Below are 23,114 nucleotides of genomic sequence, written 5' to 3'. Positions count from 1 at the left end.
CAAAGACAGAGGCAGAAGCTCACAGCTAACCATTGGACTGAGCTTGGGGGTCCCCAATGGAGGAGTTGGAGCTGAGGGGATTTGTAGCCCCATGGAGAGAGAAACAGTGTCTACAGGCCAGACCCCCCCCCCAGAGCTCACCAAGACTGGACCACTAACCAAAGAATACACGTGTAGCGACCCATGGTGCTGGCCACATATGTGACAGAGGATGGCTTGTTGGACATCAGTAGGAGGAGAGGCCCTTGAGGCTGAGGGTATTCAATGCCCAAGTGTAGGGGAATGCAAGTGGGGGAGGATAGGAGTGGGTGGGGGAGCACCCTCATAGAGGCGGGGGGGTGGTGAGTGGGATGGAGGGTTTCTGACAGGGACACCTGGAAAGGGGAAAATATTTGAAATGTAAATAAAGAAAATATCCAATCAACACTAAAAATAATAAAAAAAATAATCCTTCTACTTCCATTGCTCTAGAACCATTAATTTATTACTCAGGGTTCACTAGAGCAGTGATTCTCAACCTGTGGGCCACCAGTCCCACAAGGATTACATATCAGATATCCTGTATATCAGATATTCACATTGTGATTCATCACTAGGAAAATTGCAGATATGAAGTATTGAGGAAATAATCTTGTGGTTGGGGGTCACCACACAATGAGGGACTGTATTAAAGGGTTGCGGCATTAGGTAGGTTGATAACCACTGCTCTAGAGAAACAGAACTGATAGAATGAATCACACATTATTTATATGTATATTTATCATATATTGACATAAATATATATTATATCTATAATATATAAACAGAAATATATGTATTATATGTGTATATATATTCATATATAATATATGTATGAATGGATTACAAGCTGTCTTCCAGCTAATCCAATAATGGTTGTCTGCCATCAAAGGCTCCACAAATACACTAGTTGTTTAGTTCATGAGGCTGGTAGTCTCAGGTAGTCTTCTATATGTGCTGGAATCCCAGAGAAATAGTTTCTAATGCCAGTGAAGGAGTAGATTTGCCAGTGAGAATGAGGGCAAGCAGGCAATGAGCAAGAGCTTCCTTCTTTCATGTTTTTTATATAGGCAGCCTTAGAAGGCATGGCCAAGATTTACGGTAAACCCTTCCACCTCCAAAGATCTGAATTTAGAATATATTTTTCCACTTCAAATGATTCAGTCAAGAAAAAATGCTTATAGGTGTGCCCAGCCCTTGGGCTTTGGTTAATTCCTGATCTGGTCAAGTTGACAGCCAAGAATAGCCATCACAAGTGACAATCTCTTTAATCTGATAAGATATCTCTTCATCCCTATGTGTAGCATTTAATTTACAAAAAAAAGAAGAAGAAGAATCTGATACTGATGTATAGGTTTACACTGAATCATGTGAGAGCAGGCAGGAGATTCAAAGACCTTTACCTGGGCCCATCTGGTAAGCTCAAAGGCCTCTACCTTCAGAAACTCATGCAGAGTACATGGCATATGGGCAATTACACAGCCATGTACACTTTATGCATGAACACACACATCCTAGCTGATCTATGATAATTAATGTTCTCCTGGATTCTGCCAAAGTGATTTTTATCTCCCAGACTGAGTCAGACACAGTGGCCTTACCTGGCACAGGGCAGGCAGGAGGTGAGGCACAACAGGTGTTCAGGTGGTTAAGGTGTGCATGAGAAAGCAAGGCTGTTGAATAGTATGTGTTGGAGCTATATCAGTTGTCTGCCATGGCTGTGGGAAAAACACATCAGACAGGATTATTCAGGGTATGGAATAATATCCCAAGTCCTTGTCATTTCATTTGAGGAAAGGGTGACATTAAGAAACTGTCTAGGGTGCTGTAGAGATGGCTACCATTTAAGGCAGCTCTTCTAGAGGTCTAGAGTTCAATTCCCAGCAACCACATGGTGGCTCAAAACCATATATAATGAGGTCTGATACCCTCGCTGGCATGCAGGTGAACATGCAGATAGAGTGTATATATAAAAAAGAAAGAAAGAAACAAAGAAACAAAGAAAGAAAGAGAGAGAGAGAAAAAGAAAGAGAGAGAAAGAAAGAAAATAAGAAAGAAAGAAAGAAAGAAAGAGAGAGATGGAGAGAAAGAAAGAAACAAAGAAACAAAGAAACAAAGAAAACTGCCTAAACTGCCTAAATGGGCCAGTCAGATGTCTTAGTTGGTAAAAGTTGACCATCTGCATTTCAGTTCAAGGTTGACCACCTGAATTTGAGTTCTGGAACACAAGTATAAGGATAGACAACACTTCCAAAAATTGTCCTTTGGTTTCTACCACCCACACTAATAAGTAAATGTAAATTAAATATTCCCAACAGACAGGTACAATACAATAAGAAAAACATAATCCTTAAACAAACAACTGTAACAAAACAAAAATAAAAACCCTGACCAAATGGCTGTGGGTACAGATCTGTGTTTACATATGTGCTGGACTCTTACACTCTATGAGAACATGATTTAAATGATGTTGTTTTTTTGCTGTTGCTGCTTTTTTGAGATAAGTTCTCACTGTGTAATCCTGGCTGGATTCCTACAGATTCACAGTACCCTCTCTCCTGAATGTGGGGTGTAGATTCCTCCCTTGCCTCAAACTCAGCTAACCTGAGTCTTTTAAACCTCAGTTTAGACTCAAATGTGTAAGCACCATCTCTGTGACCTGTACACTGGGCTTGGGAACATGTTGCTGTTGTTTATAGTATTGAGAGAAGGACAGAGAGTTTTCCAGAGGCAAATTACCCTTGCTCAGTGAGTGACAACCATTGTTACTGCTGCCCACTGTGTCTATTTCTTCTTCTTATTGCGGTTACAATGCACGTGGTCCCTTATTTTATATATATATTATTGAACTTTATGTACAAAATCGTTTTATTTTAGATAAACAACTAATGTAAAAGCAAACATTCGTTTTAAACTCATTTTTTTGCATCTATTGTACCATTCAAATGCTTTATCATCTTAAATGACTTCTTCAAAATCTGTTCTCAAGGGTACATATAGAAAAGTTTTTTTGTAAATAAATAGAAACAAAAGGCATTTGCAGCTTTTATTATAAGATGACATAAAAGTTTACTCAACAGAAGTAATTTCAGTGCTATTCAGGGGATTGAAATCAATGGTGTTTCTGTGCAAACAATGCTATCCTTCTTTAAGAATTAGGAGCATAACTGCTTTAAGAAATGACAGAAGCAATAATTCTACACCGATATCTTCCCTAAAATAATCTATGTTTTAACATATGTGCAGAATCTACTACCCAGAGGCAAAATGAGAGTTCGGTGAACTCAACACATGGTCCCTTCTTAATCCCCGGTCTTCATCTTCTCTCTTCACTCCACCTTCCTCCTGGCACCACTTCAAGATCTCCCTCCCTCTTGCACCACCTCGGTTCAACCCAGAATCGAATGGGCATGAAGCTCATGGTGTACTTTGGTATGATCCTGGTAAACCCCAAGGGTTTGGGGGACTCGTTGATGTCTTCTAGTTTCAATGGGAACTTGAAACAGAAGTTCAACAAGATGGTGGTGAAGAAGAGGAAGAGCTCCATCTTAGCCAGGCCATCTCCCAAGCAGAATCACTTCCCTGAGGGGGAGAGGGGGAAGGAGCACAGGCACAGCTCTCACTGCTGCCTTGCCTCAGTACCCAGTGTGCAGCTGTGTTCTCTTAGGGGGAAGGAGCTTCTACACTGGAGAGTGAGGGATCATTAGGAAAGACTCCTAAGCCTCTCAGAACCCCAGTGTCCCTACACACAAAGTGGGGTAAGTCATGGTAGTCTGGATCAATGAGAAGTCTAAATGCTTCCTCTACCAATTATCAATTATACTCTCAAATGTGGATTCTCTAATTTATTCATCTAATTATCTGTCTGTCATAGACGTATTTATGTATGCATTCATGCATGTATGCATCTATCTATCTATCTATCTACATATCTATCTATCTATCTACATATCTACCATTATCTATTATTTATTTACTTTTAGTTTTTTTAAGTCAGTGTTTCCTCTGTGTACCCTTGGCTGTCCTGTAACTTACTCCATAGCCCCAGGTTGGCATTGAACTCAGAGATCCACTTGCTTGTGCTTTTTGAGTGCTGTGATTAAAAGCATGTACCACCACCACCTGACTGTTGTCCCCCTTTAAAGTGTCTGAATATAAGGCTGGAGAGATGACTCAGTGATTAAGAGCACTGTCTGCTATTCCAAAGGACCCAAGTTCAAGTCTCAGTACCCACATGGCAGCTCATAATTGTCTGTAACTCCAGTTCCAAAGGATCTGACAACCTTGCACCAATGCATATTAAATAAATTATTTTAAAAAATAAAGAGAACCAAAACAAAAATCATTTAAAACTGCTTTAAAAACTCCCTCCCCCACCCTCTCTCTCTGAAAGAGATCACTGATCCCATTGATCCTTTGATCTGCATCCAGGATGATTGGTGCCTGGAAGGAACAAGGGTTGCAACTGGTTGGCTTGACCCTGGGCTGCATCACAGATGAGGACCTGGCATGAGCTACCCATGTTGGTATGAGCAGTGCTCCTGTAACCCAGTGTTTTCTTACCAGCAGAAAAGGGCAGAAAAGCAGGGATCTTCTTCAACTGTCCCTTGTGATCCAGGAAGTGCTGGGGGTTGAAGTCTTGGGGGGTAGGGAAGAACTTTGGGTCTGTCATAAGAGACCCTAATATAGGGAACACTTCAGTGCCCTGGAAGGGAGAAGAAAGGAGTTTGAGAAGATGGATAAATGGAGGAAGGACCCCAAGAAGTGCTAGGGCCTAAATGAAGAGAACTGAAAGGCACAGAGTTGGGGGTCTCCTGAGGGAGGGGCATTAGGGAGTATGAGTTTTGAGATAATGTGATATGTGTCCCCAGGAATAGGAGATTTGAGTCCACGGGGTTCATGTTCTGAGATAGGCTATGACACCAGGCCTTTGATTCCAGCCTAGGAATTGGGATATTTGAAGGTAGCAAAGCAGGAGAGCAGATAGAAATTGGAGTTCAAAGCAATAGGACAACAAGTTGGGGGCATGTGGATGAATCTCCAGAGGCACTAAGTCTAAGTGAGGTGACAGTAATCCAATCAGATGATCCTAGTGAGGCTCACATAGTAGTTGGGGGAATTAGAGTGGAGTTACTTAGCTGTGGATGGATAGGGACACTGAGGCACCAGGAAGTGGGCTGGAAGCCCCTCCTGGATGGGCACAGTTGTACCTTGGGGAGCCACGGAAAGTAGTGTCCTTCATACTCCTTCGAGGAATGCCCAAGGGAGTAAAGTTAGAAAATCTCTGGATCTCATTGATCACAGCCTGGGTGTAGGGCATCTTCATATGGTCCTCATACTGGGGCTGCCGGTTCCTGCCAATCACCTGGTCAATCTCCTCATGGACCTTGGCTGGAAGACAAGGAGAGATGGGGTGTTTCTACAAGTCCAGAGGCCTCAAAGCAGGTGCAATAGTTCACATGTGTGACACTGTATGCATTAGATGTCTCTGTAAATGACAGGCATATAGACCATTGGAAACATATTTCCAAACCTAAATGTTGGCCAGGGTCATTTTATCCTTTTCATGACAGAATCATGGTGAAGAGAAGAAGGAGGAGCCAGGGCAGGAACCAGAGAGCAGGGATCTGTCATCCATTGGGAAATCAATTTGGGAATGTCTAATATTTTAAACAGTTAGTGAGAATTATGTTTATGCATTCATTTAATATCCCCCTGATTCTGCATAGCAGAGCATGTCTGAGCATCCAGGGACCTGGGAGAGGTGAGGGTCACTGTCAGGTTGGAAAGAGTTGGAGCATCTGGGCTTCCCAACTTCTTCCATGCCACACAGCCTCACCCTCCACATCTGGATGCTTCATGAAGAGCAGGAAACCATAATGTAGTGTAGAGCTGACTGTCTCAGACCCGGCAAAGAAGAGGCTTAATGACGTCATTACTAGGTTCTTCATGTGGAACTCTGAATTGACATTTTGTTCCTGTGCCTAAAGAGAGAGAGAGAGAGAGAGAGAGAGAGAGAGAGAGAGAGAGAACAATCTATCAGTTTGTCATCCTCTTGGGAACATTAAGGGTTTTAAATTTCTAAAACTTTCTAGTCATTCCTTTATAAATATTTTTATTAATTCTTTGAGAATTTCATTTATTCTACTGTGGATATATTCACACACCTCCCCCAACACCTCCTAGATGAATCCCCTTCCATACCTACTGAACCCTGAGTCCTCATTTTTAGACATATATGTGAAATGCACTTTAAACTTATTCCTCTCTATTATCTTCTATTTTCCACTTTGTTGAATTCTATCTTACTTCTAATAAGTCTCCTTTCTATTTCCTCTTCTCTCAAGAGCCACCAACTGTGGATTAAGTTCCTCATGGAGGAGAGGGACCCAACAGTCACCATTTCTGGACTTTTCTTTGGATCTAGTTCTCAAAGGGTCCAGACCAATGCTGGGAAAGGTAGTGTCCAGGTTGTGTGGAGCCTTGGGGTTGCATGAGAAGCATTGCTCATTTCTAGGTCTAGGTGACTGTCTGTCACTCATTTCATGGTTGGAATATTGAGAGAGTGAGGGGTAAGGACTGTGAGAAAGACCCCAGATGCCATGATGAAGTCTGTTATTAGAGATAGATCTGAGACACAGACCAGAATTTAAATGTCAGTCTCTCCTCCCTAAAACAACTTCATAGTAGAACCCCTAACCAGACCTTTGACCTACACATGTAATAGAATTCCATGACCTTTCTTCTCACCTGTGAATGAAGGAAGCCTTTTGATATCACACAAAAAACCCATGTTGCCTGGGCCCCTGATGTGTCTTTCCTAATGGAGATAGGAAATGCTGGAGACCATGTGGTTGACAGCAAAAGCCCAAGAGCCACAGAGGAAAGGGCCCTCAGTTTCCTGTCTGCATGACTTCAGCATGCAACTATGGGCACATTTTCCCTCTTTGTGAGATCTAGGCTCTACAGGATCTTTGATAAGAGCTTCAGTGCCTGGTAAGTAGGCGAATAGTAGGATGTACTGAGAACAGTGTCTCCTGGGGGGGGATACTAGAATGGTGGTTGCCATGGTAATTTGCTTGCTCACACCCTAGCTTGGATAAGGAAGGCTTAGCAGATGGAAGAGTGATGTTTAACTAACATTGGGACTGTGAGGAGCATCATAGGGACTTAATGGGCCTCTGTTCCTCCCTTTCCAGGGTGATTTCCAGCTGCCCTATTTAGATGTCCCATCCCTAGATGTTGGGATCACCTCTTGCATTTGGATGAGAAAGGAGTCTATGAAGTTCCGTGGGGAATTGGGGTCCAGGGTACTCTGGTTCTGCTTCACTTTCTGGGTTATGAAGTCTTCCAGTTTCTGAGTATCCTTGATGATCTGCTGCTGTGGTCCGGGCAGGTACTTCATCACTGAATGGAACATGTCATAGAGCTGGGGGTGGAAAGAGAAAAGATAGGAATGAGACTTGTCAGTGGCAACACCCAGTGGGAGTGGGACTTGTCTCAAGGCATTCATCCAGGTGCTAATTTATTTATGTGAGGCTGGATTGTAATACACAGCAACTCCACTTTATTCTTTAAAGAACTCTTTATATTCATTTTGTTGTTGTTGTTGTTGTTGTTGTTGTTATAATATGCTTTTAATTATGTGTGAGTGCATGAGCACAGGTGTCTAAAGTCAGATCCCCTAGAGCTGTGAAATGTCTTAAGTACTGGGAACTGAACTCACACTTAAGAAGTGTGTGCTCTTAAACCACTGAACTGTCGCTGAAGCTCCAGAGAGAGCAGTTTTCCAGGTGATTTAAGGAATGAGGATCATTGTCCTAGAACCCAGACGAGGTGTATCAAAAGGGGACACTAGTGGACATTCAACTAACCCTTTAACCGATTTTTGGATCAGACCCGTTCTCCAGGCTTGTAACGTTCAGGCCAGGAGTGTCATGGTGACTCATGTATCTAGATGTTTAGGCATCCAGGAAGGCTATGTTTAGGTGTCTTGATACATGTTTGAGATTAGAATCTGTTTTTACATAGTCAGGATTTCAGCGTGGGATGGTTCAGCTTATAAGGCGTGGCAAACACACCTGTCAGACATTGTTTTGATGTAGGCTGTGTGTGGCTGGGAGGCACTCTCATGGATGTTTGGGCAAACAGTCTGTCCAGAGGTCTGTGATTGGTTTCCTTGGTTGAGGTGCCTGTCTACTTATCCCTGAATTTACATGGGACATGTAGGTGACTCTTGTGCCATTGTGCCAGTGGGATATTTTGGGAGAGCAGTGTATATGGGCTGAATAACTTCATTGGCCTCAGTTTTGCAGAATCAGGTAGGTGTTCAGGAATAGAGGAGGGACCTGAGGTGCTCACTTGCCTCCCTTGGGCAGGGCTCTCAACTTTCAGGAGGACCACACAGAGGATGTGTTAGAGATGAAGCTGGGAAAACCTGCCCAGGGAAGAGAGCCAAGCTTTGTTCTCAGGCTATTTGAGGTATCCAGATATCATTAGATTCTGAGTACTGGATAGCTCCCATGGCTTCTGATGTAATGGTTAAATTATCTGAGGGTAAAGGCTGGTTTTGAGGGGAGCTTATGTTTGTGGGGATGAGAGTTGGTGAAGTCCTTGCCCTTTGTGTGTATGGCCAATGTGGGACACTACAAGGGCAATTGGCAGAACTGGAGTTTGTTACCTGCTCTGTGGGTGAAGCTGCAAATTTGTTTATTTGACCCATCATCTGCAGCAGTGTCAAGAACTCTTTGTCCTCATAGTCAAAGTGGTCCCCCAAGACAATGGAGCTGATGACATTGGAGACTGTTCTGCTCAGGTAGATGGTGGGGTCGATGGGGGCTCCTGAGAGGGGTGACATTGTTGGGAAGACACTGGGCTCATGACAGAAAAGAGTTAGTGAATGGTATGGACATGGAGTGAGGCACCAACCCCTCAGCACCAGATTCTGGAGATTGTTTGGTAGGTGGTCTTCCTCACCCTCCTTCTCCACAACCCATAGGCTCTTGGTGGTGTCAGAGAAGTGTCTTCTCTTGCCCAAACACTTAATGGTCTCTTGCTTACCACAAGTGCCCTGCAACATCTTGATCAAACATCCTGCCTCCTCCTGGATACGTTCCTCCACTCCTCGCTTGCCCACACCGAAATCTCTCAGTGTGGCTATGAAGAATCGCCTGAGTTGTTTGGACCGTTCCCCACTGCTGAATGTCACACCTGTAGAGATAAGAACATGGGAGCTGGAGAGAGGTAGACTGAGGCTGAGGAAGGAGCAGGCCCACACTGGAAAGAGCTTCTAAGAAGAAAAAAGAGAGACAAAGATAAATAGAGATGGAAAGAACACAGAGTATACAAACACAGACCCTGCATCAGGCACATTCAGAGTAAGAAAATTGGGACAAGTCACCCAGGCAAGGAAACAGGAAGTTACAAACAGACAGAAGCATTGAGACTCAGAATGCAGGGAGACTAGTCCTCAATATTTTAGCTGGACCAATCCCATCATGCCTTTTGATGCTGGTTAGCTGCTCTGGTTCCCTGAAATGGCTAAACCAAGCAAGATTGAGCATTTTCTGAAAACAGCAAATCCCCATTAAAACATGGAAGGCCTACAGACAAAAGTACTCTGGTGTTGAGGTTGTGTCTTACAGTTTATTGTAATGCTAAATGCTGGTGTCTCTAAGATTTGGAGTCTGCACATAGCCTGAGGGACTCTGCCCCAGTTAATTCTGATTGGTAAATAAAGACACCAGCAGCCAATAGTTATGGAGAAGAGACATAGGTGGGGTTTAGGTTTCCTGGGTTAGAGGCCATGGGGATGGAGAATGGGAAGGAGGAGCCTCTGTGGAATCTGTGGAAGAAGAACAAGCAGAAGGGAGGAGAGCCACCATGTGCGAAGGGCCAAGAGAACGTGGCCCAGAGGGCTGCTCAATAGGGTCAAGAGGCAGCAAAGATGGAACATAGAAACTAGTAAAGCAGTAACTCAGGGTTATCGATAAGGACATGATTTCTAACAGCATGGAGGGTAGGCAGTTGCCAGCTATTGTAATGCATAAAATATGAAGGCAGTGTGTGTCTTTCATCCAGTAAAGATGGGAAGGAACCCGGAGCTGGGATATTTTTTATTTATTTTTCATTTTTTACTGCATGCTGGTCCTTGGCTCTGGTTTTGTTTATGTGGCCTAAGCTGTAATCACATCTATATCTTGACACCAGGTGGTACTAGTTCTTTCTGTGTCTCTCAGTTCTTCAGGGAAACAGATGCATTCTCTGACCTCTGTGTTAAACTATAACCGCAGCGTTAATGTGGTAAAGGTATTTGGCTCTTTGTGTGCTTTCTCTTTTTAGTTTGCTTTTTTTTTGCATAGAATGATTATTTTTGTTGTTCTAGGTCATTTTGAAGTTTTGTCACCTTGGCCAGCACTTATTGGACTATAACTTTCTATAAGAATTTACTCATCTTATAGACAATACATGAAGTATGTAAAACAGCATTTAAAAAATACAGGCATTGGGGGCAGGAGAGAGGGTTCTGCACTCAAGAGCACTGGCTGATCTTGCAGAGGTATTTGAATCCCAGCAGTCACATGGCAGCTCTGAAACTCCAGTTCAGGAGATCTGACTCCGTGGACAGCAGGCACTCATATGGTGTATAGCTATGCATGTGAGCACAACACCCATACACGGAAAAGTCAAAATAAAGAATCTGAAAAGCCAATCCAGAGGGGTCAGTAGAGTGTGCCTGAGACCTGCCACTGATGCTCTGAGTGTGGATAAAATTTTCATTTCATTCTGTTATTATGCCAACTCAGGGCCCCAATGAATACACAAAATTAAAAATAAAATAAATAATTGAAAACATATAGAGGGTGAGTGTATCTGTGGGCACTGGCTGCACCTTTGTCAAGGCTCACATTCATATCAGTTCTGTTGTAAACTGAGCCTCATGAAATAGAAGCTTAGAAGGTGCTGTGACTTTAGTACATTATTCAAGTTGACAGTTGTTTCTCACTGCATAAATGACCCCAAATGAGCTCATTTTTCTCCCCATTATGAGTTGTATAAGTCTTTGTTTGGGCTATCAGTACCATCTTGGCTTCAGAGACACTTTTGTCCCCAAACTTCATAACACTGAGGCACTCAGATAGGCAAAGACAAAGGATAAAGGGGCTAAAATCTGGGGTGAAAACGAAGGTTGTGGGTGATTCTTAGTTGGGCTATAAACAGATTGAAACAGGGAGACAGAGAAGCAGAGGCCATCTGAAGAGGCTGTCACCAGCAGGTGAAAGAAGGAAATGGAGAAGCAGATGTTTGTGAGTCTCAAATTAGAAGAAGAAAAGGGAAAAAAATTAGGGTTAAATGTAGAAGGGGAAAGCAGCAAAATAAAAACATATCACGGGCTGAAAAGAAGGCTCAGTGGTTAAGAGCACCCATTGTTCTGCAGGGGACCTAGGTTCCTGTCCAGACATCTACATAATGTCTTCCAATCATCTGTGAGTCCTACTGTATATAGACTGATGATCTCTCTGACCTCTACCAGGCACACACATGGTGCATATACATCCACACAGGCAAACACTCATACACAGAAAGGAAGATAAAAGAACCTAAAATGTTTAAAGAAGATAAAAAATATCAGCAAAATTAAAAAGGAATAGTCAATGTAGGAGAATGTCGAGAGGTTCTAAGAGAGATATACACAGAAAGAGGACATTTAGTAAAGAGAAGAGACACATTGAGTTAGGGAGCAGCCAGGAGCAATGGTCACATGCAATGAGAATTTTGGGTTTTTTGAAAAATACAGAAGTAACATGGGAATATGTTTTCATTTTAATCAGAGGCATAGGATATGGGGTTTCTTCAGATTGTTCGATGTAGAGGACTGTGATTTGCCTCATGCTCTAGGGGAGGTTTGATTTTGCCAGTTGCAGATAGTTTCTGAGAGTGTGTGACATTTAGAATTCTGGGGATTCCTCAGAGGATATATAAATACTAGGACCCTGAGAGGTGAGTTGGTTGCTGTTGGTTGTGGTTTGTTAAGTAGTCTTGTCTAAAAATAAAACCCCAAGAAATTAGATATCCTGACAGTGAAGATCAAATTTGCCCTAAGGAACTCATCACTCCTAATCAACAGGAAGTAGTCTAGCAATAATTTTGTCCCCTTTCACTTCTGTCTCTTTTTCTCTCCTACCTAGTGTTAGGAGGTTGAAAGGGTGGAAGAAGAGGATGGAGAAAAGTGAAAGAAAGAAGAACAAAGTCTGTCTACAGTCACACATTTCAGAAATGTCAGGGTGGGTAACTGTGAAGGCAACATTCAACATGGATATGAAGAGAAAATCAGAGGGCTCAGTACAGCCTTGAAAGGAGAGGTGAGTTAGGAGGCAAGCTACTTCAGTGAGTACAACAAATCCCAGGGCATGTCCCCCAATGTGGTATCCTCCTCACCATAGTCTTTGAAGAGTGTATTATAGGTTTCCTCTTCGCCTCGTCCACTGAACTCCTCAGCTTAGTCCACCAAAGCCTCTTTGACTGCATCATATCCATAAAGCACCACAAGCCGGAGAGGCCCAAGGTGGATGGTGAACACGGGACCGTAGCGCTCATGGAGCTGATGTGAGGCAGATGGGTGCTGTTAGATGACTTATTGACTTAACTGGGCTAGTACACAGAGGTCAGATTAAGTGATATCCTACAAACAAATGATTGAAAGCAAACAAACAAACAAGAAACCAAAGACTTGCAATAGATCCATAGCCTTCTAAACACCACTAACATAAGACTTTGGATTACTCTATGAATTTTCTGCGACAAGAACATCCAAAATCAAGCAGCCTCTTGTACTTCCATGTCCTCATCCAGTGATACCTGTGTGATGGAGCTGTATATGTCTTTCCTATTCAGCTGCAGGTAATTCCCAAGGAAAGGCAAAGGAGTGGGTCCTGGAGGCAATGTCCCCCTGATTTTCTGCTGCCAGACAGACGTCAAGACCATGACACTTAGGTAGGCCAGTGTGGCTACCAGGAACAGCCCCAAGCCCAGCATGGTGCCAGTGAGGATTGACAGGCTGATAGACAAGATACTACCTTTATACTCCCGGGAACAGAGGATGGCCTTTGCTCCTATTTGTCTAGTTGAGTCTTTTACATCCCAATCCTATCTCCTAATATTGACCCTGTCTGTGTTGCAACACCCACAACACAGGCAAAGAGGAAGACCTTTCGGTGCCAGGCTTAATTCAAAATACTTAAAGCCTTGCTGGGTTGTGGTGCTCCATGAATACAATGTAGTCAAAGAGGTTTTGGAGGACCAAGCTGGGGAGTTCAGTGGATGAGGTGAGCAGGCCATCTACAATACACTCTTCAAAGGCTACAGTGAGAAGGATACTGTAGTGGGGACCGTGGCCATTATCTGGAGACCATGTCTGGGTCCAACAGATCAAATCTAGAACTAAAAATCTGTTTGTATGGCTGAGTAGATGAAAAGAGCCCACATAGATGTGAGCATTGTGGCCTGAGATAGAATTCAAATACTTAGATTTCACTGGATTAATACAGGATGCATGGCTTCAGACAGTGAATGTCCTTTTTAAAAGATTTATTTATTTGTTATATATATATATGAGTACACTCACATTCAGACCCAGTAGAAGAGGGCATCAAATCCCATTGCAGATGGTTATGATCCATCTTGTGGTTGCTGGGAATTGAACTCAGGACCTTTGGAAGAGTAATCAGTGCTCTTAACTGCTGAGCCATCTTTCCAGTCCTGGCATTGAATCTTTTTTTTTTATATATACAAAAAAGATTATTTTATTTCTTTAAGGATTATATTGTATTAAAATTCTATGTATTTGAATGTTTTTCTTGCACACAGTTTCCAAAGATGCCAGAAGATATAGAGGGATCCTTTGGAAATGAGGTTGTACACAGTTGTGAGCGACTCTGTGGGTGCTGGGAATAAAACCTGGATCCTCCACAAGTGCACAAAGTGCTCTTAACCAAAGCCTCATTTCTGGAGCCCTAGAGTCCAGATACTTTTGTCCTTCTATCAGGGGAAACATATTAGCAAGGAAAACAGGAAGGATTTCAAAGCTGTGGACTGGAAGGGCACATGGCAAGAAGGATCTGTGGGTGCTGAGTTTCTGGTAGAAGTGGATGGAAATGTCAGTAGGAGACTAAGGTGGGCACCTGAGCCCAGATTAGTCTTGTACTGTGTCCTCATATATGTGGTTTTCCTCCCTCCCTCCCTCCCTCCCTTCCTCTCTCCCTCCTTCCCTCCATCTCTCCCTCCTTTGCCCTCTCCCTTCTCTCTTCCTTCCTCCCTTCCTTCCTTCCTTTCTTTTTCTTTCTTTCTTTTTTGTTTCTTTCTCTTTTTCTCTCTTTCTCTCTCCCTCCCTCTCTCCCTCTCTCCCTCTCTTCCTTCCTTTCATTCTTTCTTCTTTCTTTTCCGTACAGAGTTTCTCTGTGTAGCCCTGTCTATCCTAGACCTCACTCTGTAGACCAGGTTGGCCCAAAACTCACACTGATTCACTTGCTTCTGCTTGTTGAGCACTGGGATTAAAGCCATGCATCACCACTGATGGGCGCACAGAGTTCTAAAAGGAGCCTCAACTTCAGGTTAGCATGGGCAACCTTCCCTGTCTATGTATGGCTTGGAAAAGGGTAGAAAACTGCAGCTATATTTTAGCAGATCTTTTCACAGACTAGAGGAAAATAAATCAGAATGTTGGTGAAGGATTTGTGGAGGTTTTGGGAAATAACAAGCTGAACTCCCAATATGGAGAAACCCCAGTTGTCAGAAGACTTCTAACTGGTAAAGTCTCCTACTGGGTTCCCATTAAGACCCTTAGGGTGGCTCACTTGGATACAGGATGCATCTGTAATCAGTATCCATATTTCCCATGGAGCACATGGTTGAAAGACCTTTGGGTCAAACTCTCTAATCCAAGTTTGTGGGCATCCTGTATCTTAGTTGTCCTACAAACTGTGCACAGTGGGTGCTTGTGAAGTGACAGCTCCCTTTGAAGGTGCATTAGCATTTCTTCATTTTTCAGGGATTGCTCTTAGTAAACAGAGGGAAGATTAATGGCAGAGATTCAGGCCAACTCCAGTGTGGAGAGCATAGGCTGACCCTGGGATGCTGAGGCTATGAGAAGAGGAGGAATAGATGACCATGCTGACCTTATCTTACTGAATTTCTTTTTTAAAAAAAATCAACATTTCTGTGTGTGGTGGCACACTCAGCACTCAGGAAGCAGAGGCAGGTGAATCCCTGAGTTTGAGGTCATTCTGTTCTACAAAGCAAGTCTAGGACAGCCAGGGTTTGTTACACAGGGACATCCTGCCTCAATAAACAAACAAATGGGAATTCCAACATTTATTTATTTATTTATTTATTTATTTATTTATTTATTTATTTATTTATGTATGTGTATGAGTATGAGTATGTGTATACACATTACATGTTCATGTGCCACAGTGTATAAGTAGAGGTCAGAACACAACTTGTAGGGACTTGATTCTCTTCTTTGATCATGGCATTGAACTCTGAGCATCAAGCTTGGTGAGTTTTACCTGCTGAACTCTACCACCATCCCCAAAGTTATTTAAGGTATGATAAGGACAACAACCTTTTGGTGAACACATTGTATTCTGGAAAGATTACGTTAATTTGTGCTTGGTCATTTGGGTCTTAATGCCAACTGGGCTGTTTCAATGGTGACCTCATTATGGTCACTCCTTTACCTGGCACTGCCTTCCCTGGGGGTTACATGAGGACCAAGGACAGAGGCAGATGAGTGGAGTGTTGAGAACATCATCAGAAGTAGGCAGAAAGACACACTGGCAGTTATGATATCAGATGGACCCAGGAAATCAAAGACATAGGCAGGCACTATAGTGAGAAAGAGGTTGGTATTGAATGAGTAAAACTTAGTTTTATACTTCAGGTGCCAAAGAAGCTTGGCAGTTGTTCTCATTAAAGTACAAGGAGGGCACCAGGTAGGGCCCCTAGGGTGGTCCTAGCAGCTTTGTATGCAAGCATTAGATAGCTTGAGAGTGTTGAGAGTAGCTTCTCCTTGAGACTAGGAAGGGCTCTCTGTGGGTTGCTGGGAAACCTTGGATAGTTGGTCCATTCAGAGCTGCACCAGTGAGGAGAGCTCTTAGAGCTGCTTATAAAAAGTTGGCAAATACTTGTTGCTGGGCTCAGAGGGGAGGAGATCAGATAAGAGTATTTGGATTTGGGCTAATGCAAGGATCAAGGTAAACACAGCCAAGGAATGTGTGACTTTCCTTTTTTTGTTGTTTTTTGTTTTGTTTGTTTTTGTTTTGTTTTTGGCAATCCTGATTAAACCCCCAGACCCAGTGACTCAGGGGAACTTTATTGCTTTGTTTGATCACTACCTGATGAAATATTTATTCCTTATTCCAAACAGCAATTAAATTGGTTATTGCAGAATACTGATTGCACATGCAAACTTTGCAGGAGAAATTGATAATCACTATCCAAAAGACAAGTTGTTACAATTTTCCTCTATGCATGCTTTTGTATTTCCTGTAAATTTATGCATGCAGCTGATAGAGAATGCACTTACAGTATTTACAGACAGCATAAGGCTCATTTAATAGGAAAGCAGCGTATGTAATTGGGTCACATGTCTATTCTCTTGAGTTTTCCCCTGCTTCAGCACATAATTGAATTTCGTGCTGTAGCCACTGTTTTTGAAATGTTGAAAAACAAAGCTTCTAGTTTATATATTGATAGCCAATATATATAGCTCATGGTTTATAATTGCTTGAAACTGTTACCTTTTTAGATATTGCTAATTCTCAAATTTTGCAATTATTTATGTAAAAATAACTTAATTTGACAAAACGAACTGATCCTTACTGTATAGGACATTTAAAAGCTTATACAGGCTTGCCTGGACTCCTTAGTGAGGGCAATGACACAGCAGATTTACATACCAGGCAGATTATAGGCTTTACAGAGGAACAATTATCTGAACATTCTCATTCTTTACACCATCATAATAGCAATAGCTTGAGACAGCAATTTGGTATTTCTAGAGAATGTACAGGTCAAATTGGAAAGACTTGCCCTGAATGTCCTTAATTTATTCCTGTACCATATTCTGGTATTAATCCTTGGGGACTTGTACCTAATCAATTATGGCAAATGGATGTTACTCATACTTCTGATTTTGGAAAATTAAAATAAGTACTTGTGACTATTGACACCTTTGCAGATCGTCTTGTTAAAACTGCTTCAACAGGAGTAGCAACTAAAAAATGTAATTAGTTATTGCCTACATTGTTTTTCTATGCTGGGTGTCTCAATTCAGATTAAAACAGATAATGGAACTGGCTAGTGCCGTCAAGCATTTGAGACTTCTGTCAAAAATTTAATATTACACATATTACTTGGATTCCTTATAATCCTCAAGGACAAGCTATTGTGAAACATGCCCAGGGAACTTTAAAAACAGTATCTTCATAAGATTTAAAAAGGGGGAATTATACCCCCGTACACCACAAAATTATTTAAACCATGCCCTTTTATTTTAATTTATTTAAATTTGCATGTGCATGGACGTTGGCATCCCCACACTTCCACTACATATGCTTCAATGAAGTGGAAGGATCCTATGACAGTCCAATGGCACGGACCCGACCCTGTATTCATATGAGGACAAGGTCATGTTTGTGTTTTTTCACAGGGAGAAAATGGGGCATGGTGGCTGCCAGAGAGGCTGGTGCAACAAATGGAACAAACAATCCCACCCTCCTGCTGATTCCCTTACTGATGATAATCACAGTTCTCACACCTGGTAAAGTCTACTGGGGCTATGTTCCTGACCCACCACGGATGCATCAAGCAGTATGGTCCAGACCAGAATTTCATGTGACCAGTAATAATACTCAACTTCTTTTTTTTAATTTATTTATTTTTATTATTAGATATATTCTTTATTTACATTTCAAATGTCCCCTTTCCTGGTCACCCCTGAAAATCCCGTATACCATCTCCCTTCCCCCGTTCCCCAATCAACCCACTCCTGCTTCCCTGTCCTGGTATTTCCCTACCCTGCGGCATTGAACCTTCTCAGGACTAAGGGCCTCTCCTCCCTTTAATGTCCAAAAAGGCCATCCTCTGCTGCCTATGCATCTGGAGCCATGGGTAACACCATGTGTACTCTTTGGTTGATGGTTTAGTCCCTGAATACTCAACTTCTTGGATCTCCCTGGATAGAGGAATCAATTTATAACATGACCATGACTTTCTTTTTTCCCTTTTCTTTTGTTTTGTTGAATATTTTCTTTATTGTCAAATGTTATCCTCATCTTCACTGCCTGCTGGAGCAGAAAAGCAGCACCAGGTACTGAGATAGCCTGAGTTTAAGATCTCTGGGGATGCAAACCACCAAGGGTATGCCTGTACCCAGGACCTGGGCAGATCAGCCGTTCATCTGTGTGCCAGTTGGTCGTGGGTTCTGTGCCCTACTGGGTGATCAGCATTTGGAGGGACTCCCTGCCACCATCTTGGCTCCATGACAGAGCAGTCGGGGAGCACCAGGTTCACTGAGACAACCCAAGTATAACATTGCTTGGGGCAAGGCACAGCAGGGCTCCAACAGCACACAAGAGGAAGGCAGCACATCAGCAATGTGTGCCAGGGGAAACCCAGTCATCCAATGTCACAGAAATAGCTTTACAGGCTCACAGGAGGTTGAAGCACCACACAGTGACAACATGACCAACTAACACCAGTGAGAACTAGATGGCTAAAGGCAAACATAGGAAAGTTACTAACAGAAATCAAGGCAACATGGCAGCATCTGAACCCAATTATCTAACAACAGCAAGTCCTGGATACCCCAACACACCAGAAAAACAAGATTTGGATTTAAAATCACTGGTCATGATGCTGTTAGAGGAACACATGAAGGACATAGATAAATCTTAAAGAAATTCAGGAGGAAAAATGATCAAAAGTTAGAAGCTCTTACAAGGGAAACACAAAAATCATTTAAAGAAATTCAGGAGAATATGGGTCAAAAGATAGAAGCCAATAAGGAGGAAATGCAAAAATCACTTAAAGAAATACAGGAGAACTTTGGTCAACAGGCAGAGATCATGAAAAAGGAAACACAAAAATCTCTTAAAGAATTACAGGAAAACACAAACAAATAAGTGAAGGAGCTGAGCAAAACCATCCAGGATCTAAAAGCAGAAGTAGAAACAATTAAGAAATCACAAAGGGAGACAACTTTGGAGATAGAAAACCTTGAGAAGAAATGAGGGACCATAGATGCAAATATCAACAGAATAAAAGAGAGAAGAAAGAATTCCAGATGCCAAAGATACCGTAGAAACCATGGATTCAACAGTCAAAGAAAATGCAAACTGCAAAATGCTTGTATCCCAGAACACCCACGAAATCCAGGACACAATGAGAAGACCAAACTTAAGTATTATAGGTATAGATGAGAGTGAAGATTTACAACTGAAAGGGCCAGCAAATATCTTCAACAAAATTATGGAAGAAAACTTCCCTAATCTAAAAGAGAGATGCCTATGAATATATAAGAAGTCTATAGAACTCCAGACTAGACCAGAACAGAAATACCTCCTGTAACATAATCAAAATCCCAAATGTGCTAAACAAAGAAAGAATATGAAAGGCAGTAAGAGAAAAAGGTCACATAACATATAAAGGAAGACCAATCAGAATTCTCACCAGAGAACATGAAAGCTAGAAGATCCTGGGCAGATCTCATGCAGAGTCTAAGAGAACACAAATGCCAGCCAAGACTACTATACCCAGCAAAACTCTCAATCACTATAGATAGAGAAACCAAGATATTCCATGAAAAAAACAAATTTATGCAATATCTTTCCAAAACCCAGTCCTACAAAGGATAGTAGGGTGAAAACACCTGTACACGGAGGGAAGCTATACGCTGGAGAAAGCAGGATAGTAACCTTCTTTCATCAAACCCAAAAGAAGATAACCACTCAAATATAAAATTAACATCAAAAAATGACAGGAAGCATTAATCACTATCCTTAATATCTCTTAACATCAATGGATTCAATTCCCCAATAATAAGACATAGAATAACAGACTGGATAAGGAAACAGGACCCTACATTTTGCTGCACACAGGAAACACACCTCAGTGTCAAAGACAAAAACTACCTTAGAGTAAAAGGCTGTAAGACAATTCTACAAGCAAATGGTCTCAGGAAACAAGCTGGAGTAGCCATTCTAATATCAGATAAAACTGACTTTCAACTTAAAGTCATCAAAAGAGATGCAGAAGGACACTTCTTGCTGGACAAAGGAAAAATACACCAAGAAGAACTCTCAATCCTGACCATCAATGCTCCAAATGCAAGGGCACCCTCATTCATAAAAGAAACTTTACTAAAGCTCAAAGCACACATTGAACCTAACACAATAATTGTGGGTGACTTCAACACTGTACTCTCCTCAATAGACCGATCAGGAAAACAGAAACTAAACAGGGACACAGTGAAACTAATTGAAGCTTTGGACCAATTGGATTTAACAGATATATATAGAACACTTCATCCCAAAGCAAAAGAATAAACCTTTTTCTCAGCACCTCATGGTACCTTCTCCAAAATCGATCATATAATTGGTCACAAGACAGACCTCAACAAATACAAGAAGATGGAACTAATCCTATGCCTCCTATCAGATCACTATGGAGTAAAAGTGGTCTTCAATAGCAATAAAAACAACAAAAAGCTCACATACACATGGAAACTGAACAATACTCTATTCAATGATACCTTGGTCAAGGAAGAAATAAAGAAAGAAATCAAAGACTTTTTAGAATTTAATGAAAATGAAGGCACAACATGTCCAAATCTATGGGACACAATGAAAGCAGTGAGTGCCTCCAAAAAGAAAATGGAGAGAGCATACACTAGAAGCTTAACAGCACAACTGAAAGCCCTGGAACAAAAAGAAGCTAATTCACCCGGGAGGAGAAGAAGACAGGAAATCATCAAACTCAGGGCTGAAATCAATCAAGTAGAAACAAAGAGAATCATACAAAGAATCAACAAAACCAGGAGCTGGTTCTTTGGAAAAATCAACAAGATAGATAAACCCTTAGCCATACTAACCAACGGGCACAGAGACAGTATCCAAATTAAGAAACTTAGAAATGAAAAGGGAGATATAACAACAGAAACTGAGGAAATTCATAAAATTATCAGATCCTACTACAAAAGCCTGTATTCAGCACAACTGGAGAATCTGGAAGAAATGAACAATTTCTTAGACAGATACCAAATACCAAAATTAAATCACGATCAAATAGATCATCTAAACAGTTCCATAACCACTAAATAAATAGAACAGGTCATAGAAAGCCTTCCAACCAAAAAAAAAAAAAAAAAAAAAAAAAAAAAAAAAAAAAAAAAAAAAAAAAAAAGCAGAGAACCAGATGGTTTTAGTGCAGAATTCTATCAGACCTTCAAAGAAGACTTGACAGCAATACGCTTCAAACTATTCCACAAAATAGAAACAGAAGAAACACTACCCAACTTGTTCTATGAAGCCACAATTATGCCTATACCAAAACCACACAATGGTCCAACAAAGAAAGAGAATTTCAGGCCAATTTCTCTTATAAATATCGATGCAAAAAAAATACTCAATAAAATTCTTGTCCACCAAATCCAAGAACACATCAAAACGATCATCCACCATGATCAAGTAGGCTTCATCCCAGGGATGCAGGGATGGTTCAATAAATGGAAATACATCAATGCTATCCACTACATAAACAAACTCAAAGAAAAAAAAACATTATCATTTCATTAGATGCTGAAAAAGCATTTGACAAAATTCAGCATCCTTTCATGCTAAAAGTCTTGAAAAGGACAGGAATTCAAGGCCCATATCTAAACATAGTAAAAGAAATATACAGCAAACCTGTAGCCAACATCAAACTAAATGTAGAGAAACTTGAAGTAATCCCACTAAAATCAGGGACCAGATAAGGCTGCCCCCCCTCTACATATTTTTTCAATATAGTTCTTGAAGTCCTAGCTAGAGCAATTAGACAACCTAAGGAGGTCAAAGGGATACAAACTGGAGAGGAAGAGGTCAAACTATCACTATTTGCAGAGGATATGATAGTATACTCAAGTGACCCCAAAAAACTCTACTAGAGAACTCCTACAGCTGATAAACAGATTCAGCAAAGTGGCTGGTTACAAAATCAACTCAAGGAAATCAGTAGCCTTCCTATACTCAAAGGATAAGCAGACTGAGAAAGAAAGTAGGGAAATGACACCCTTCACAATTGCCACAAACAACATTAAAGTATCTTGGGGTGACTCTAACCAAACAAGTGTAAGACCTATACAACAAGAACTTCAGATCACTGAAGAAGGAAATCGAAGACTTCGGAAAATGGAAAAAATCTTCCATGTTTGTTGATTAGCAGGATTAATATAGTTAAAACGCCCATCTTGCCAAAAGCAGTCTACAGATTCACCGCAATCCCCATCAAAATCCCAACTCACTTCTTTTTTTTTTTTAAATATTTTTATTTTCTATATCCTTTGTTTACATTCCAAATGATTTCCCCTTTCCCGGATCCCCCCTCCCCATATGTCCCATCTTTTCTCCATCCCTTCTCCAATCACCTCCCTCCTTTTTCTCTGTCCTTATATTCCCTTCCAATGTTAGATCAATCCTTTCCAGGATCAGGACCCTCTCCATACTTCTTCATGGGAGTCATTTGTTATGCAATTTGTGCCTTGGATATTCAGGGCTTCTGGGCTAATTAATATCCACTTATCAGAGATTGCATTCCATGTGTATTCTTTTGTGATTGGGTTATCTCGCTTAGGATGATATTTTCCAAATCAAACCATTTGCCTAAAAATTTTGTGAATTCATTGTTTCTAATTGCTGAGTAGTATTCCATTGTGTAAATACACCACATTTTCTGTATCCATTCCTCCTTTGAGGGGCATCTGGGTTCTTTCCAGCTTCTGGCTATTATAAATAAGGCTGCTATGAATATAATGGAGCATGTGTCTTTATTGCATGCCG

The 23,114-nt window shown here is 41.5% G+C and overlaps 1 pseudogene; it reads right to left on the bottom strand.

The window, feature by feature from the left end:
* Positions 1-3,334: 3,334 nt before the first annotated feature.
* On the bottom strand, positions 3,335-13,053 carry LOC127664770 (cytochrome P450 2A12-like; annotated as a pseudogene).
* Positions 13,054-23,114: the final 10,061 nt, after the last annotated feature.

This window comes from Apodemus sylvaticus, chromosome 1, assembly GCF_947179515.1.
Source record: "Apodemus sylvaticus chromosome 1, mApoSyl1.1, whole genome shotgun sequence".
In the NCBI taxonomy this organism is placed as follows: domain Eukaryota; kingdom Metazoa; phylum Chordata; class Mammalia; order Rodentia; family Muridae; genus Apodemus; species Apodemus sylvaticus.
Note: the sequence above shows the minus strand (reverse complement) of the source record. Positions and strands in the feature narration are given on the sequence as shown.